Genomic DNA, 19,396 nt, shown 5'->3' on the forward strand with positions numbered 1-19,396 from the left:
TTACATCAAAGTAACTGAGTTTTCTCTGAACTGTGTTCTACTCTTTTCTTGGAGAGAAATTATATTTGCTTCTGGATCCAGTCGGGTCCCCTTCAAACTGTGCTAAAAGCTTTTAATTTCTGTGTTTTCATTGCTGAGAATCAATACTTGATTACTCTGAAAGACATTAGTTTGCTCTTGGTTTAATGTTTACCTCCTGTCATAAACCCTGCAGTATAATCAAACAACCTTGCATTACCATTCCAGGGAGTTTGCAGTTTTCTGCTGTCTGACATATATTGTATTAGGTTTTGGTTTCAGCAGGGATGCTGACTTTCAAAGAAAATCCTTCCTGGAAGTAAAAAAACAGCAAAACAGTCAGTTCTTCTATAACGTAATGGTTGTGTTCTGTGTAACCCTGCGTTATAGAAAAATAGTGCTTTAGAAACAGTGTTTTAAAAGTTCGCACTGTGGAAACAGTTTCCCCAATTCGTCAATTGCATTACAGCAAATTCACATTGATGAACCCGCTTTATAACAGAACAACCTGTAGTTTGAAATCCAAACTCCAGAAGTGATATATCACACACCTTTCATCGCACTGCTGATAGTGGAAGGGATCTGAGAGTTGACATTCAGTCATTGAATTAATGTAATTAATTTCTTGGAACAATCGTAGAAATTGCACTATTCAGAGACAGGAATCACATCCGCCAGTCACAGAACAGTGTCAGAGACAGGAATTCTATGATTTCCTGTTTGCTCATAAGGTGCCACCAAGATGGACCAGTGACAACATTTGTACTGCTTCCTCTCTCGTCTGGGATTGGAACAGTTAATTAATGTTGCTGTTAATTTCCATGCTTCTCTTCTTCACCTTGTCTATCTTTAACTCTTCCTTTCCCTTTCTTGACTCTGCTATCTCCATACCGAGGAGTACACGGTCCAGTAATGTCTATTATAAACCCATCAGTTTATAATAGACATTACTGTTTATAAACTCCCACAGTTGCCTTGATTACACTTCCTTACTTCCTGCTTCTTGTAAAGCCTCCACTCCATTTTCCTAGTTTCTCCACCTCTGTCACATTGGTTCTAGTGCTCACCCTTTATAGAAGTGCTTCTGACGTGTCTTCACCTTTCCTCAACTGAGGAATCTACACCCCCTCACTGTGGGTGTCAGGGTTTCCAGGCAATTTCCCATACTTTTGTCTTCACGCTTCCTGGTCCTGCCTAGAACAATGATAGGGTTTTAATAAGTGTTTTAAACTTTTATTTTTGTGTTAAACGCCTGGAATGGAATCTGGAACCTTCTGACATAGAGGCAAAAGTGTGCTGATGTTTGTAACTGGTATTCCCACACTGCAGTTCAGTTTAGCACTAAATTATGGCAGCTTTGCTCAGTGAAATAAAATGATCATATCTGGAACTGAGCCAGCAAGTCAGGAGTGCTGCATGTTAACTCATGACTTGCTTTGTTTTCGTCATTAAGTTACCTCATTGACATTGGAGAAAGGTTGAGACTTGAGATAACATACAGCATTCTCAACTGTGCTGGCTTAATTGTGAGTGTGAGCATCTTATAATATGCTATTTGCATGCAACTGGGGTGATTTCCAAAGATAATACTGTTCACATCAGCACAGAGGTATCAAGAATCATGGGGATTCCTGATTTAGAGTTAGGAACCTTTTGGCAGTAAGTTCAAAAGTTACTACCAATTTCACATGTCTTAATCTAATATACTAGGATTTTAGGTATGTTTTAATGCAATGATTTATGATAGGCCTTTGTTCTTAAAAAGCTGATTTATCATTACATTAACTAGTAATGTGAGAGTGGAAATATGTCAATTATCCTGATTCAATATTTTAATTGAATAATCAATTCAATGTCTATTTTCCTGCACTGAAAGGTAAACAGATGGCTGAGCTCTTTCAATACCTTCAGAATTTTTAATGCACTCTGGAGGCTTTGCTAAACGTTGGTGCAATGAAATCCCATGAGGAAAGTTTGTCTGAGCTCTAAACCACATTAATGAATTCAGCAATTCAGTTCGTTAAGGGCACTGTGAGTTTATTTACATTCACAGTTTTATGTCCACTCAAGAGATGTGGTTTTTGAATGGTTGTTTGCAGAGTTGGAAATATTGTGAGGTCAAACAATAATTTGATGCCAGCATTCCGATTTTAAAACTCAATTCTGCAGCTTAAGCCTTCTTTTTAACAGAGCCAGCAGAATGTGTTGTCAGCAGCATAAAGGGGCCCTTTCCCACAGCGCTGTTTAAAAATTCAATAGCTACTTTAGGATTAGTTTTTGTTTCTTCTTTCTGTGAAAATGTGCTTGGCATTAAGTTTTGTAAAGTTACTAAACTTTAAAGGGAGTGGTGTAGTGTAAGCTGAAGGACTTTGTGTCTCTGATATTACATGCAGCAGCATGTACTCCTCTTGAATTTCATGAGAAAGAGAATAAGAAAATATGACACAGAATAGGAAAATCTGCTCAAAGAGGGAGGAGAAATTAGAATTAAGTTTGATTGTCACATGTACTCAATTTCAGGGATACATCTATACAGTGAAAATCATACAAAATCACCATTTCTGGCACCTTAGGTACATAGGTGCTTGGGTACAAAGGTTTAGGCATAAATTAGAAAAATAAAGAAATAAAGTTAAGAGTTCAGTGTCAGTGTCCTTCTAAAGCAGAATTGGTGAAAGTCATTCAACAGGAGGTGGTCTTTATTCAATGTGTTTAGAGAGTAGTTTGGTAACACGAATATCAATGAGGAGCAGAGTATCAGAACTTTATGCTTCTTTGTGTCTTGACTGAAACTTGTCACCTGCTGCAACTATAAGTGCAGGATGATATTGGTAATATCTATGAAGATGGGTTATGCACTGGCTGTGTTACGACTAGACCTGGATGAGGTTCCCCAATTCATTTTTGTTTCTAGATGGGATATTCCATGGTTCCCTGGCTTAGATTGTATTATGATTCTAAAAATTGTTAGGACCAGTCCTCAGCCAGGTTACACTTCCTGCTACTGTGACGATGCAGCTCCTTTAACAAGGTTAGGTTGCCCTATTTTTTCAAAGAGATCATAAAGATAGAGATTCCATTTTGTCTGTGTTAATCTATTTGAAGAAGCTTTTAAGTTTACAAAAAAACCTCTTGTACAATGAAAGGGAAGTGGCCAGTTTTCCCAGCTCAGCTTTTCTCTGGTTTGGTTTGGTTTGGTTTTTTTTTGAGGCTGTTGGTCAGTTATTAGTGGGGAATCCAAAACAAACATCGCCATAGAAGAAGGTGTTCCATGCTGAGTCCCTCTGTCATCTCTCTTTCCTGTATGACCCCGAGTATGAATTTACCTTGTTTTGCCAAAGTGTGTTTATGGGGATTGTCGCAGGAATTTGGAACAGCATCATTAAGTTGGGATAGTCTGTTGGGTTTTCAGATAGGTTAAGTTATTCTGTATTCTGTTCTCTTTCATTTGGTACTCTGTAAATAAATTCTGTTTTGTTTGAAACCGAGGGCTTTTGACTAGCTGCATCACTCCTGAAATGTCCACTCTAAACTTGCTCAAAACAATTAGAAAAGTTAGGGTCTAGGTTACCTTCTTGAAATGTCTGAGGGGGTCTGACCTGGTCCTTAACAATAGGGTACCCCAAATAATTGAGCTTCTGGATAAAATGTTGGGGGTGTGGGGCGGGGGGGGTGAACTGGCTCCCCTTCTTTACTCACCAATCCTCTTGATTGGTGGCAACAGGTTTAATGTAAACAGAATCTTTTCTCTTGTGGATATCTTTCTCTCAGATCAAAACAACTTCTTTTTCAAAAGAACCAATTTAACAAGACTTTCTTGAGCTAATGAGAAGAGTGAGTCTTTACGCATTCTGGGACCAGAGTCCTGGCAAATCACATAAGTAGGGCTGTGGACAGAGATTTATAATAAATGTGGGGTGGGGGGAATGTCCAAGTATGGAAAATTATGGAAAACATTAATAGGCAGGGAGTATTCAGCAGAGGGTATTAACATTTCCAGGGCAATAATAGGATAGAGAGTTTGGAAAGGCTCAGGAATCTATCTTCAGGCACTGCAGATAAGGGGTCAACTTTAAGAGGGGGGTAGTCAACAGATAACTGAGGGTGTTGGACCTAAATGAACAAGGTAAATGAGCTGCAGCGCAGATTGAAATTGGTACGATTTGAAGGTATTACAAAGATATGGCTGCAAGGAGATCAGGACTGGGCACTAAACATCCAAATATATAGACCCTATCAAAAAGACAGTCAGATAGGCAGAGAGGGTGGGTTGCCTTGTTGATAAGTAATTAAATTACATTGATAGCAAGAAGTAATATGGAGTTGGAAGGTGCAGAATCTGTGTGTGTCGAGTTGAGAAGCCACAAAGCAAGGAAGGCCCTGATGGAATTGGTGTACAGGCCTCCTAGCAGTAGTCAGGGTGTGGGGAAGAAAATAAAGTAGGAGATAGAAAAGGCATGTAAGAAAGACAACATTACAATAATCATGGGGGATTTTAATATGTAGGTGGACTGGTTAGTGGATCTCAGGAAAAGGAATTCATGTAATGTCTACATGATGGTTTCTTGGAGCAGATTGTGATAGAGGGAAAAATTGAGGACTACAGATGCTGGAGATCAGAGTTGAGAGTGTGGTGCTAGAAAAGCACAGCAGGTCAGGCAGCATCCGAGGAGCAGGATAATTGATGTTTCAGGCATAAGCCCTTCATCAGGAATTCCTTGTGATAGGGCCCCACAAGGGAACAGGCAATTCTGGATTTGGAAATGAGGCCACCTTGATTAGGGAGCTGAAGGTGAAGGAATCCCTTGGAGGCTGTGACTTCAATATTGTAGAATTCTTTCTGCAGTTTGAGATGGAGAAGCTGGAATTGGATGTAACAGTATTACAAATAAGGGACAGGCTGGCCAGAGTTGATTGGAAGGGGAGCATAGCAGGAAAGACTGGAACAACAACAGCAGGAGTTTCTGGGGGTAATTCAGGAGGCACAGCAGAAATCAATCTCAAAGAAGAAACATGATAAGGGGAGGATGAGGCAACTATTGCTGACTAGAGAAGTTGGGGACAACATAAAAGAAAAAGAAAAAGCATACAGTGTGGTGAAAATTTGTGGGAAGCCAGTGTATTAGGAAGCATTTAAAATTAGCAGAGGATAACTAAAAAGGCAATAAAGGAGAAGACATGAAATTTGAGAGTAAGCTAGCTAGTAATATAAAAGAAATTTGCAAGGTTTTTTTCAGGTGTAATAAGGGTAAGCATGGATATTGGACCTTTAAAAATGAGGCTGGAGAAGTAGTAATGGGGAACAAAGAAATGGTGGAGGAGCTGAATAGGCACTTTGTATTAGTCTTCTTGGTAGAAGATGCCAGCAACATCACAGAACTTCAAGAGAGTCAGGGGCAAGGGTGAATGTTGTAGTTATCACTAAGGGGAAAGTGCTGAGAAAGCAGAAAGGTCTCAAGGTGAATAAATTGCCCAGACCTGATGGACTAGATCCCAGAGTTCTGAAGGAGTTGGCTGAGGAGATTGTAGAGGCATTGGTGAGGATCATTCAAGAATTACTGGAGTTAAGGAGGGTGCCAGAGGACTGGAAAATGGCTAATGTAACATCCCTGTTCAAAAAGACAGGAAACTATAGGCCAGTTAGGGTGACCTTGGTCTTTGGCCAGATTTTAGAGCCTATTACGAAGGCTAAGATTGCAGAATATTTGGAAGTGCTTGGTAGAATATGCTGAGTCAGCATCTGCTTGAATGCTTTGAGGAGGTAATGAGCAAGTTAGACAAAGGAGACCCAGTGGACATGATCTGTTTGGAATTCCAGAAGGCCTTCGACAAGGAGCTGTACAGGAAGCTGCTAAATAAGATTACAGATCATTGTGTTAGTGGCAAGGTACTGGCATGGATGGAGGATTGGCTGACTGGCAGAAGGCAGAGAGTAGGGAGGTCCAGGGGAGGTTTGTAAGAATGATTCCGGGATGAAGGGCTTGTCAAATGAGGAGTGGTTAAGGACTCTGAATCTGTACTTAATGGGGTTTAGAAGGTTGAAGAGGGATCTGATTGAAACTTCAAAGCCTGGACAGAGTGGATGTAGAGAAGATGCTTCTACTAGGAAGGCAGACTAGGATTTGAGGGCCCAGCCTCAGTGTGCAGGGATGACAATTTAGTATGAGATGCGGAGGGGGTTTCTTCAGCCAGAGAGTGATTAATCTGTGGCACTCATTGCTGCTGAGAGCTATGGAGGCCAAGTCATTGTGTGTACTTTAGACAAAGATAGATAAGTTCGTGATTAGTAAAGGGATCAAGTGTTACAAGAGAAGGCAGGAAATTGAAGTGTATCTGCCATGATTGAATGTCAGTCAGACTCAATAGGCCAAATGGCTTATATTCTGCTCCTGCACCTGATGGCCTTATGACCTTACTACATGTGAGAAGTAATACTAAAGCAACACACATACACACAAATTAAAAATAAGAGTGAGTTTAAAAAGATATAAATAAAAGAAAATGTTTGCAGATCAATCTCTGTAATGTTCATGAAGAGTGAATAGTTGAACTTGATCACCATTTCAGTTAGTAATTGAGCTGATACTAGGAGTTGGGATATTTAGTCGGCGTGGAGGGATTGGACCGAAGGGTCTGTTTCCGTGCTGTACGTCTCTACGATTCTATGAGTTGAACACACAGTTTCATAATCCTTAATTTTGCAGATTCTCTGGTTCTGAAAGTTTTTCAACCAGGATTGAATTCCAATATTCAGGGTGTGTATGAGAGACAGAGAGCTCTTTGTTGAGCTTTTTCTTTCTGTCTAGTTTGCAGCAGATAGGGAAATTCTTCCTTCATCAGCAACACAGTGGTGGCTAGGGGATGGTTCTTCAAGTGTAACCTTCATAGGATGCTAATCCCTGAATCCAGGCTGGTCCACATCAGAACATTCAGTTCCATTAGTACACTCCAGTAGAGTTGAAATGGACTTTTTAACCCCTGTCCTTGTGTAATCTTCAGAACAAAAAAAAAAACAGCTGTAGCTGGGACATGATCTGCCAATTCTTGTATTCAATATCCCATCCAATGAAGGAAAGCATGCTGTACGCCTTCTTGACCACTCTGTTGACCTGTGTTGCCACTTTCAGGATACAATGGACCTGAACACCCAGATCTTTGTACATCAATTTTCCCCAGGGCTTTTCCATTTACCACTTCACCTGACAAAGGGATAGCGCTCTGAAAGCTTGTGATTTTAAATAAACCTATTGGACTAAAACCTCGTGTTATATGACTTCTGACCTTGTCCATCCCAGTCCAGCACTGGCACTTCCTCATCTGTAAGTTTGACATTCCTTGGGTTTCGCTGTCCAGACACTATTTCATATCTGCAGCTACTGGATCAGCACTGTTTTGAAAAAAAAACACATTTTGGGATTACAATATCCACAGTGCTTTGGAATTCTGATCTGTTACTTTAACAGCTGGAAAAGGGAACACATATAACATTGTCAAAGATATCACGCATTAAATAGAGAAGATTACTAGTATCTATATTCCATTTATTGCTCTCTTTCAAGAGAGAAGATGGTGGGTTAAGCTTTGTGAGGAATACAGGCTATAGGGTACCAACTCACTGCGTGCACATCCATGTACAGGGACAGATTGTTTAAGGTGTACTATAACACAAATGTATTACACTCTCATAAAGTTCAGATAAGAACCATATGCAATAAATCATGTAGGTCAATGCCTGGTATCCTGGCAACATCAATAAGATCTCCATTCTGCAGTCATGCTGTGTCAACTGCATCTGAGCCAAATGACAAATCAGAGGGTGGCTACTAAGCAACAAAGCTTATTCTTTAACGTGTATGTGAAAACGAAGAAGACCTGAAAACCAAAGGTATTTACAGTGTTCTTATTGTAGACAGAGTGCAGTGAAGGTGTATCAAATTGATTCCTGAGGTTGGCAGGATTGACAGATGAGGAAAGATTGAGTCAGTTAGGATTGTATTCACTACTATTCAGAAGAATGAAGGAGGACCTCACAGAAACCTATATAATTCCAACAGGTCTAGACAAGCTAGATGCAGGAAGCATGTTCCCAATGGTGTGGGGAGTCCAGAACCAGGGGTCATAGTTTAAGCAGAAGGGATAAACCTTTTAGGACTAAGATGAGAAGGAATTTTTTCGCCCAGAGAGTGGTGAGCCTGTGGAATTCATTACTGCAAAAAGTGGTTGAAGCCAAAACATTACGTGCTTTATAGAAGGACGTAACTGTACCTCCTGTGGCTAAAGGGATATGAAGCGGGGAGAATGGCAGCGGTGGCGGTAGTGAGGATGGGTTTACGGTATTGAGCTCTATGATCAATCAAGGATCGAATTGCTGGTGGAGCAGTCTCAAGGGGCTGAATGGCTTTCTCCTCCTGTTCCTCCTATTTCCTATGGTTTCTATGTTTCTATGAAAACAGACCCGATCAGACTTGTCGAAATGCTGAGGTCAGGCCCTTTAGAAAAAAAATTTGTTATGGATGGCATGGTAGCTCAGTGGTCAGCACTGCTGCCTCACAGCGCCAGAGACAGGGGTTCAATTCCCGCCTTGGACAACTGTCTGTGTGGAGTTTGCACATTCTCCCCGTGTCTGCGTGGGCTTCCTCCGGGTGCCCTGGTTTCCTCCCACAGTCCAAAAATGTGCAGGTCAGGTGAATTGGCCATGCTAAATTCCCCGTAGTGTTAGGTGAAGGGGTAAATGTAGGGAAATGGGTGGGTTGCTCTTCGGAGGGTCAGTGTGGATTTGTTGGGCCGAAGGGCTTGTTTCCACACTGTAAGTAATCTAATCTTCATGGATATAAAAGTGAAGTTTATTTACTAAAGGGCCCAAACTCACAATATCTTTGAGTCTGTTTGGGCTCGTTTGAGGGGAAACATCTTTCGCTTTTACATCCCATTAAGGTCAAGCAAAGTATTTTTTCCAGAGGACCCAGACATACCCAAACAGACCTAATAACATATGTGAAGACCAAAAATATTCTTTATCCAAAAGACGCTTCGACCTGAGGTTTTCCAATAAAAAAAATTCCTGACCTGTGTTCAACAAAGTGCCAAGATTTCTGGTGGTCTGCTGCATCCTCCACAATCTCTCAATCATGAGGACTCTCGCCTTGCCAACAACAATGTTCGAACCAGCTGAGGAGCAGGATGTTTGTTTGCATAGCTACCATGACAAAATAAAAGCCATTACAAAATAAACATTTCAGAAACGTTGATGAAGCAAATCATGTTATACATCATGCAAACATTATCTTTGTGTATTTCCTTTGTGCTTACCTTCTCCAGATTTCTGCCTGTCCTGTTTGCCCTGCAGTGTACCAGCCTAGTGGTTGCACTGTAGCTATTATGGGCTGATGGCTTTCTGGACAGGAGCTTGCAGATGGCTTTGGAGGATGAACTCTTGCAGTGCTGGGCTTAAAAGGGCCCGGCATCAGGCTGCATAGTCTTGGCCTGTGTATCAGCAGATTGGCTTGGTTTGCTAACAGGTAGAAGCAAAGTCACAGACTGAAAAGCAGGGATGGATGCAGTCTTTCTGAGAGACGACAGCAGGTTTCTCTGCTGGGGTGCCACTGCAACTCACCGGGGGCAGCTGCAGAGCAATCCTCATTGTGGCACTGCTCTAAGATCTTTGAAGACTGGTACTTGCAGCCTAGATGGGAGCAGTGCCAACGTACGTGGCAAAAGGCAGCACAAGGCCGAGAACAGTCTGAAAGTTCATTGCAGGAAGCTGACCTTGCCTCTCAAGTTTAGAACTTACACACTAGAAAGCCCTCTGTAAAATTCCTCCATGCTCTTTACTTTGAATGCATGCTTTCTGCAAGCCATGGTGCAGCAAGCATATCACTTTACATATTGATCAACATTCCTCTGCAGATTATCCCACTGAAATGTAAAAGAGCTCTCTTTTTCCAAACTGCCTTTGCTGCAGGCCACTTACAGCAGTCAGCTTATCAAATGCAGAGCCCAACTCGAACATTTTCTCTCACCGAGTCCATATCTGGTAACAGTGAGTGTGAAAGCGAATGTTTCTTCCTATTCCCCTGTCTCTGCCAAGTTGCAGTTCTTGAGTCCCTGAAAAAAGAAAGGTATCTGATGAACTTGTGATGACGAGATGGAGAAGACAAGAGGCTCATGCTTCCACCATCAATAAATCAGGAACGACTGTGGGTCTAGTGAAGATGGATTAGGTATCAAAATATTGTTAGCTTTGGTTTCAGTTGCACCACTTGTCATGACCTCAGTGATGACCATTCCAATGCTGTTGACCACTGTCTCCTCCATTAGGGTGAGCACATGTCTGGCCAACTGCTTTTAATTATTCGCCTCCTTCTCCTGATGGACAAGAAGGGGAGAGTGTGTTGATGATTGCGGTACAATCTGTATTAGTCATTTGGCAGTCATGGTTGAATCACTGGCAGGAAATGTGTGGACGCTGGAAGATGTGGATGTGAGCCTTGCAATGCATTTAAATCTTCACTGAAACTTCCATCTGTGTTCCTGAAAATATTAAGTTAAATAAAATTAGCAAATTCAATTTTCCCATTTATCACCAAAGTAGAAATTAATATTTATGTTCTGAAGGACCGTTCTCACCAAAAAAAACATTAACCATCATACCCTGTAAATTGAAATGGTTTGCTTTATGAATTCCTGTAGTGCTGAATTAAACTTTTTGGATTAAAGAAAAATAAACAATAAAATTCAAACAAAAGATTTTAATCCTTCTACTAAACTCCAACTTTCTGCTTCACTTGCTTCCTGACCTTTGTAGTCAACACCAATCCTTTTTTTGCCATTCCTCTCACTCCCTCATAGCCTGCTCCCTGACCCTACTCCACACCGGCCCTGTTCCTATTCCCCCATCTTTGAAACATCTTTGTGATTGAGCACTATGTTGAGGAGTGATGGAAGACAAGAATAGTAGCTCATAACTGCAGGAGTAAATCGACAAGCTGCAGAGTCTGTGGGTGGGAGGATCAGCAACAAGCAGGAAGGTCAGTGACCGGGAAAGTCAGGGAGCAGGAAGGCAGGACAGAGGCAGCAGGAGGGTCACGAAATGATAAAATTGTTTTGGCAGAGAGGGTCACAGAGTGAGAAACCTGGTGTGAGGGAGCGGGTCAGTGAGCTGGAAGGTCAGGAAGTGGGAGGTTTAGTGTGAGAGAGAGGGTCAGTGAGCTGGAGTGTCAGGGAGTGGGAGAGTTAGTGTGAGAGAGAGGGTCAGTGAGCAGGTGGGTCAGGGAGTGGGAGAGTTAGTGTGAGAGAGAGGGTCAGTGAGCAGGTGGGTCAGGGAGTGGGAGAGTTAGTATGAGAAAGAGGGTCAGTAAGATGAAGGGTCAGGGAGTGGGAGAGTTAGTGTGAGAGAGAGGGTCAGTGAGCTGGAGGGTCAGGGAGTGGGAGAGTTAGTGTGAGAGAGAGGGTCAGTGAGCAGGTGGGTCAGGGAGTGGGAGAGTTAGTATGAGAAAGAGGGTCAGTGAGCTGGAAAGTCAGGGAGTGGGAGGGTTAGCGTGAGAGAGAGGGTCAGTGAGCAGGTGGGTCAGGGAGTGGGCGAGTTAGTGTGAGAGAGAGGGTCAGTGAGCCGGAGAGTCAGGGAGTGGGAGAGTTAGTGTGAGAGAGAGGGTCAGTGAGCAGGTGGGTCAGGGAGTGGGAGAGTTAGTGTGAGAGAGAGGGTCAGTGAGCTGGAGGGTCAGGGAGTGGGAGGGTTAGTGTGAGAGAGAGGGTCAGTGAGCTGGAGGGTCAGGGAATGGGAGGGTTAGTGTGAGAGAGAGGGTCAGTGAGCTGAAGGGTCAGGGAGTGGGAGTTAGTGTGAGAGAGAGGGTCAGTGAGCAGATGGGTCAGGGAGTGGGAGGGTTCATGTGAGAGAGAGGGTCAGTGAGCTAGTGGGTCCGGGAATGGGAGGGTTAGTGTTAGAGAGTGGGTCAGTGAGCTGGTGGGTCAGGGAATGGGAGGGTTAGTGTGAGAGAGTGGGTCAGTGAGCTGGTGGGTCAGGGAATGGGAGGGTTAGTGTGAGAGAGAGGGTCAGTGAGCTGGAGGGTCAGGGAGTGGGAGGGTTAGTGTGAGAGAGAGGGTCAGTGAGCTGGAGGGTCAGGGAGTGGGAGGGTTAGTGTGAGAGAGAGGGTCAGTGAGCAGATGGGTCAGGGAGTGGGAGAGTTAGTGTGAGAGAGAGGGTCAGTGAGAAGGTGGGTTAGGGATTGGGAGGGTTAGTGTGAGAGAGAGGGTCAGTGAGCTGGAGGGTCAGGGAGTGGGAGAGTTAGTGTGAGAGAGGGTCAGTGAGCTGGAGGGTCAGGGAGTGGGAGAGTTAGTGTGAGAGAGTGGGTCAGTGAGCTGGAAGGTCAGGGAGTGGGAGGGTTAGTGTGAGAGAGAGGGTCAGTGAGCTGGAGGGTCAGGGAGTGGGAGGGTTAGTGTGAGAGAGAGGGTCAGTGAGCTGGAGGGTCAGGGAGTGGGAGGGTTAGTGTGAGAGAGAGGGTCAGTGAGCTGGAGGGTCAGGGAGTGGGAGCGTTAGTATGAGAGAGCAGGTTAGGGAGCAGGAGGTCAGGGAACAGAATGCCCACAAACCAACGGATTAGTGAGAGGGAGGTCAGAGAGTGGTAGGGCCAGGGGTGTGGGAAAGGTCGTGAGCTAAAAGGTTGATATGAGGGAGGTCAGGGTTTAGGAGTATTGACTTCAGAATGATTTCAATCAGGTCATGCAACCTTACATGAAACCTGGTATAAAATAACTTCTAAACAAAACTCTCAATGGCTAAACATGAAAACAGCCTCATTAACTGACTAATGTGAAAGCGGAATGATTTAAAATGGCGAATCAGAAAACAGGTATTTGTTGTCGTGATAATTGTGTGTGGGTTGGGTGAAACTATAAATATTAAGTCTGACTCCTGGTTGACAGAAAGTATTGATTGGTAAATGGTGCACTGTGGATGAATGTGTGATACATTAAGTAATGTGCAAGGCTAAAAGTGTCGTTGGAGAGAAGCGACATTAGAAAGTACACTCACTCTGACCTTGACCACTTGAATGAGGTATGCAGCCATTGAAGTTTTGCAGCACTGCATTCTTAACATTGATTACCACAGCTATTCAGTTTTACTATCTTGACAGATTTTGTTGAGTCCTCATCCCACCATCAAGGCATCTTGTGCTTTGTCAAAAGACTTTAGAGATTGCACTATAATTAATTCTTCTCCCTGCTCAAACTCTCTTTTACAACAGTTCCAGCACCTGGTCCAGCCTGCCGACTCCTTTAAAGGATGTTGGCTGGATTTCAGTGGTGCTAGCTTTGTACAAACTCTTGGCCTTTACTCAGACCTGCAGCTGGTCAATACTGTGTTTAACTCTGGCAATCATTGAAATTAACAGATAACGCAAGATGGGTGTCAGTTACTTATGTACCGTAAGGTATAGGAGCCATTAAAATTAGGCCATTCAGCCCACTGAATCTGTTCTGCCATTCGATCATGTCTGATGTGTTTATCGTCCCCATTCGCCTGTCTTCTCCATGTAACCCTTGATCCTTTTATTAATAAAGAACCTATCTATCTCCGTCCTAATATACTGAATGACTTGGCTTCCATAGTTCTCTACAGCAATGAATTCCACAGATTCACAATGTCCTGGCTGAAGACATTCCTCCTCATCAGGTGTACTCTACAACCACCTGATGAAAGAGCGGCACTCCAAAAGCTAGTGCTTCCAAATAAACCTATTGGACTATAACCCGGTGTTGTGTGATTTTTAACTTTGTTCACCCCAGTCCAACACCGGCATCTCCAAATCATGATCTCCTCATCTCTGTTCTGAAGGGTCATTCCTTCACCCTGAGACTATGCCCTTGGGTACCGATCTCTCCTACTAGTGGAAACATCGTCTCCATGTGCACTCCATCCAGTCCAGTCAGTATTCTTTAAGTTTCAATCAGATCCCCCCCTAATCCTTCTAAACTTAATCAAGTCCAGAGCCAAAGCCCTCAATCACTCCTCATATGACAAGCCTGGGATCATTCTTGTAAATTTCCTGTGGACCGTCTCCAATGCAAGCACATCCTTCCTTTGATATGGGGCCCAAAAATGCTCATAGTGTTCCAAATGTGATTTGACCAGAGTCAGCAGTACATGTCTGCTCTTGTATTCCAGCCCTCCCAAAATGAAGCCCAACCATTTTGGGGACTGTTGAATTTTGTTCCCACGATCAGAAACAAGATTCCACAAATAGTCGGTAGCAGGTAGTGAATGTCTTCACACTCAAACACACCACGTAGGTGGCAATCCAGCGTGATTAGAAATTTGCAACTCAAAGAACTCTATTTTAGAAAGCACTTTACCTTACCCTCAAGATTTCCCTCAGGACCTCATAACTAATTAATGACTTTTAATGCAAAACCATCTAATGCTTTGCAGCAAATACAATGGTAAATCTGCTCACAGCAAGATCCTACTAACAGTATGGGAGATGAGTGACTAGTTAATCTGATTTTGATGGTGGGGGTGGGGGTTGGTGCTGAGGAATGGCTGAAGTAAGATGTAACACTGGAAAAGCTTTCCATACTTAAAGAAGGACTACGGAACTTTTAATAGGTCATCAAAAGAAACAGAAAGATTTGTAGTGATTGATGCAAAAGATGGCACCTTGAACAAGGTGGTTCTTCTTCAATACAAAGTGGGTTTTGTGAGAATTTCTAACTCACAGTGAACATAGAACAGTACACCACAGGAATGGGCCCTGTGGCCCACGTTGTTGTGCCGTACATGACACCAAATTAAAGTAATCCCATCTGCCAGCCCTTGGTCCATATCGCTCCATTCCTTGCTTATCTAGATGTCCCTTAAATGCCCCTATCTTAGCTACCCCCACCACCATACCTGGCAGCATGTTCCAGTCTCCTACCACTCTCTGCCCCTCACATCTCCTTTGAACGTTCTCCCTCTCACCTTAAATGCATGCCCCTAATATTAAGCACTTCAAACCTGGAAAAGAAAGATCCTGACCATCAACCCTATCAATGCAGTGGTACAGACTAAGATCAGTTGACATTGTAATTTTAGGTACAGAAGGTCATACCAACTAAATATAAATCCTGAGCATTGGAATAAAGATAATAGTTTGCATTTTCTTCAAAGCAGTAAATTTTGATTAAAAATACAGATGAACACGACTTTTTCATTGAAAAAAATTGTCAGCATTTAAAATATATTTTCTATTCCTACCTTCTCATACCTTGTCTTTTACAGAAGGTAAGACACTGTAGTTTCTCACTGGTCTAACATATATCCTGTCTTAGCAAATGTTTGTTAAATCTGGCTTTAGGCAATAAGTTATTTGGAGGAATTATCCTGATGTTGGTCTTGCTTTAGCCTGACATCCACGACTTCACATTTTTCAGTGAAAGTGCAGTTGGCAACAAGGGGAGAAATTGCCAGCTTCTCTTCTTAGCCCAGAGTCATTAAGGCAAATTGTAGCACCCAACCACTGCCCCAACTAAAATAATACTCCCTGAGAAACACCACTAATAGGGTATTGAAATGTTCATGCATTCAGAACACTTAATACTAACAGATTACTCAGCTATGTGAATCATACCCATGCAAACATATTGCAAAAGAACATTTGCCAGTAAACTTGGATTTGGACTATATTAATTCTTGTTTACATTTACAATTGGGTCACAATCACGCATTTGTGCTATGTTATGTCTAGAATTTTTTTTGTAATATAATGAGAAGATATTTGTTACATTGGAATTTTTGTTTGGAAAAAGGTTTCTACTTGAGCCAGGTATTTGTCATGAGATAAACAGTGTTTGAAGACAGTATTGTGACACTCGACTTCCTTTAAACGCCAGTTACATTTGCAGTGTCATTATACCTTAACAAACCACAGACCTAATCCTTAACTCTGAAAGGGTTCAGACTCTCTAACATCTGCAACCAATTAATTTCCATCCCAGGAGGCATTTTGCAACATGATAACTACAATTAGGCACAGTACATCATTTGTTAAGCATTTTATAAATACTGTATCGATAATGATTAAGTTTGTGTATTTTAAACAGTATCTGTTTACTGTTACCTGCATATTTTTAGTGTGACTGCTGACTCTTTAGTCCGTGATTTATTTTTAAAATAATTCCTCTCATCTTTAATATAGTAAAATGCTCATCTTCCCTAATGGCACAAATGAAAATAGTTAAATGTGAAATAGTTAATATATTGCAGATTTTCAGAGCCTGAATTTCTTTTTTAGATAAAACAAAGAATGATAGATCTTACTGCATAACTAATCAGCATCTCAGTGCCCAGTGCAGTACCTGATACCTGAGTTATATATTCCAACGATTGGTCAATCAAATTAAACAGCATGTTCTTTAGTTGTTCATGCCAAGCAAAGTACCAACTATGCTCAACCAGTCTATGCTTGAAAAACCCAAAGCAACATATCTACTGTTTAATGAGATTTTGCAATGGGCAATACTTGCTGAACAATCTTCAGTGTTTTAATAGGTGGACTAACACCAATTTAAGAAAACCAGTTAAGCTCTTAACATAAATCATTTACATTTACTAGAAGTCATACTGATATGCAGGGACCTTTTTTGAAAACGAAAGAAACATGTTCAAGCCTTGTACCTTTTTTGAATAGCCTGGGAATCTACAGTTCCTCGTTGCTTTCTCCATGGCTAATCAGGGGCAGTTTTTCATCCAATCAGCATCTTTTTCACCTCTAGTACAAATCCTTCCAATTATTAGAAATTCGTCAATCTTGCATTTGTCTTGCTGAGTGTGAGGCAAAATGCTTCAATAATACTCAGGTTCTATGCAGCTAAGTGATTGTCTGAACACCCTAGAGGCTAGACACCATCCAAGATCAAAGCAGTCCATTTGATCAGCACCCCATCCATCAAATTAGACATTCACTCCTTTCAGGTTCAGCAGTATGTACTAAATACAGGAAGTACTGCAAAAACCCATCGAGTGACCTTTGATAACACTTTCCAAAACCAGATCTTTGCTACCTAGAAGGACAAAGATGACAGATTCATGAAAACACCTTCATCAGCCTGACTTCAAACTATATTGCCAATGCTTTGCTGTCACTGGGTCAAACCTTAAAAGTCTCTTCCTAACAGTACTGTGGGTATCTGTACCTTAGAGAAATGTGTTGGTTCATGCAGGTGGTTCTCCACCACTTTTTCAAGGATACTTAAGGATGAGCAACAAAAGTTGACCTTAGCACCAAGGCTATGTCGCAGGAAAGGATATAAAAGGAAGTGAGCATGTGATGTAACGGCCTCCAAGGGTGGACACTTCAGCCGGAAGAGAATGAATTTTCATGGAATTATTGTAAGAATGGAACTAATCAAAGTTGCGTGTATCTGTATTTGCTTGTGGTTGTGGTTTCACATTCAGAACAAAATGAGTCCCAGCGAACTCAGTCCTGCTGAATGAGTCACACTCAGGTGAAATGTATCTAAATCAGATTGTCACTAGTGTCCATGCCATCCTAATGACACTTCTAGTCTTGAGGTATTTCCAGAAAAGCGCAGCAGGTCAGATAGCATCCAAGGAGCAGGAGAATCGACGTTTCGGGCATGAGCCCTTCTTCAAGCCTGAAGAAGGGCTCATGCCCGAAATGTCGATTCTCCTGCTTCTTGGATGCTGCCTGACCTGCTGCGCTTTTCCAGCAACACTTTTTCAGCTCTGATCTCCAGCATCTGCAGTCCTCACTTTCTCCTTGAGGTATTTCTGGCAACCTCACTACACAGTGCAAACCCCAGTCTTGTTCAGCATTGTCTTTTTCCTCCTCTGAAGAAGAACTGTGTTGTTCCAGGGCTTCACCCACTTCACCCGCTTGGAGGGCTGTCTTATGAGAACACAGCAGAACCATTACAATGAAAAATAAGCTTTGAAGCATATATTATGGAGTGCCACTTGATAAGTTAAGACATTGTAACCATATTTTCTTATGAGCAGAAGAATTTGCTTAAGACATGTCTGCAGCTCCATTGCAGTGTCACACAAAGGTATTGTTAACGGTCTATTCAAGGGGTGTCCCTTATTGATGGGAAGTTGCCCAGGAAATCTCAGTAGTGCTACTAAGAGAAACAATATCCTCAATTGCTTGATGCATTGTAAAACAAAGTATGATACCAAGCCATATCAGGAGAAATTAGGTCAGATGAATGCACAAATTGTGAATGTACAAGAAATCTGTACTCTAGGAATTCACATTTCTCAGAGGGTTGTAGGACTAATGGAGATTACTGAGATAAGGAAAGACCATTTTTGAATTTTCAAGTTATGGTGACAGTTTTAAAATCACAATTTTGCCAATTAAAGTCAGTCAGCAGAGTGATGGTAGGGGGAATAGAACTTGGTGGGAGTTCTTTTTAAATCATTGATAGGATGTAGGCATTGTTGGCTTGGTCAGCATTTATCAGCCAGCCCTAATCCAGTTAAAGGTCGATCACATTCTTGTGGGTCTAGAGTTACCCGGAGAGTGGTCCAGGCAAGGATGGTAGATCTTCTTTTCTAATGAGCATTACTGAACCAAATGGGTTTTAATGACAATTGACAAAGTTGTCATTAGGCTAGTAGATTATTCCAGATTTTTATTGAAATCAAATCTCACCCTGGGTTTGAAATCATGCCTTTGGAACATTAGCCTGAGGTTCTGGATTGTTTGCTCACTGATATTGCCACCATGCCACTGCCTCCCAACACAGGCAGTACAGCTTTGGATGGCTTCAATTTACAGAGTGCAGAATATAAGAAACTAGTCAGAACTATGTTGGAATATTCTGATAAACATACATAGGCATCAATGATGGTTTCAGTTGGCTTCTATTCTGCTTTTTCTGCATTTGCTCCTGTGGATGTCGATCCTCATCACTTACACGTCCCCATCTTTGTGTAACTCTATTTGCTGTCCTGCGATTGCCTTTCCTGGGATCAGCTGCCCTAGTAATGCTCCCTAGAAGTACCCTGACCCCGCCACCATTTAAATGATCCCTACTGGTACGCTTCTCCTCAAATTGGCCCAGTGCTCCTTGATAGCTTACTCTCAGGGCATTTCCACACCACAGGCTTTAAAGGATAAATACCTGCTAGGGATATTCAACCATTTCATAAGCCCATTTTGTTGACTGCCAGTCTTCTCCAGCACTATCACCTCCAAATTGCAGACATAGCTGAGATACAGAAAGATACAGATGCTTTCCTTCAAAAACTACACATTAATGAATTTGAGGTGAACTATCTGGAAATAACTTGTCAATTTTATGCCATTGAAAATTTCTATTAATTTAAACTCTATTCACGTGATAATAACACATTGATTGAAAGACTTACGTTTCA

At 42.1% G+C, this 19,396-nt stretch overlaps 1 long non-coding RNA gene across 1 annotated transcript; it reads right to left on the bottom strand.

The window, feature by feature from the left end:
* Positions 1–7,103: 7,103 nt before the first annotated feature.
* Positions 7,104–9,743, bottom strand: LOC148149601 (uncharacterized). The gene is made up of 3 exons (XR_015757528.1): positions 9,328–9,743; positions 9,085–9,214; positions 7,104–7,405 (listed from the first exon to the last, which is right to left on the bottom strand). It is a non-coding gene; the product is annotated as an uncharacterized LOC148149601 (long non-coding RNA).
* Between the last annotated feature and the right edge of the window lie 9,653 nt (positions 9,744–19,396).

Source organism: Chiloscyllium plagiosum, unplaced genomic scaffold, assembly GCF_037043375.1.
Source record: "Chiloscyllium plagiosum isolate Xiang-an unplaced genomic scaffold, Cpla_swu_hap1 HiC_scaffold_7, whole genome shotgun sequence".
NCBI lineage: Eukaryota > Metazoa > Chordata > Chondrichthyes > Orectolobiformes > Hemiscylliidae > Chiloscyllium > Chiloscyllium plagiosum.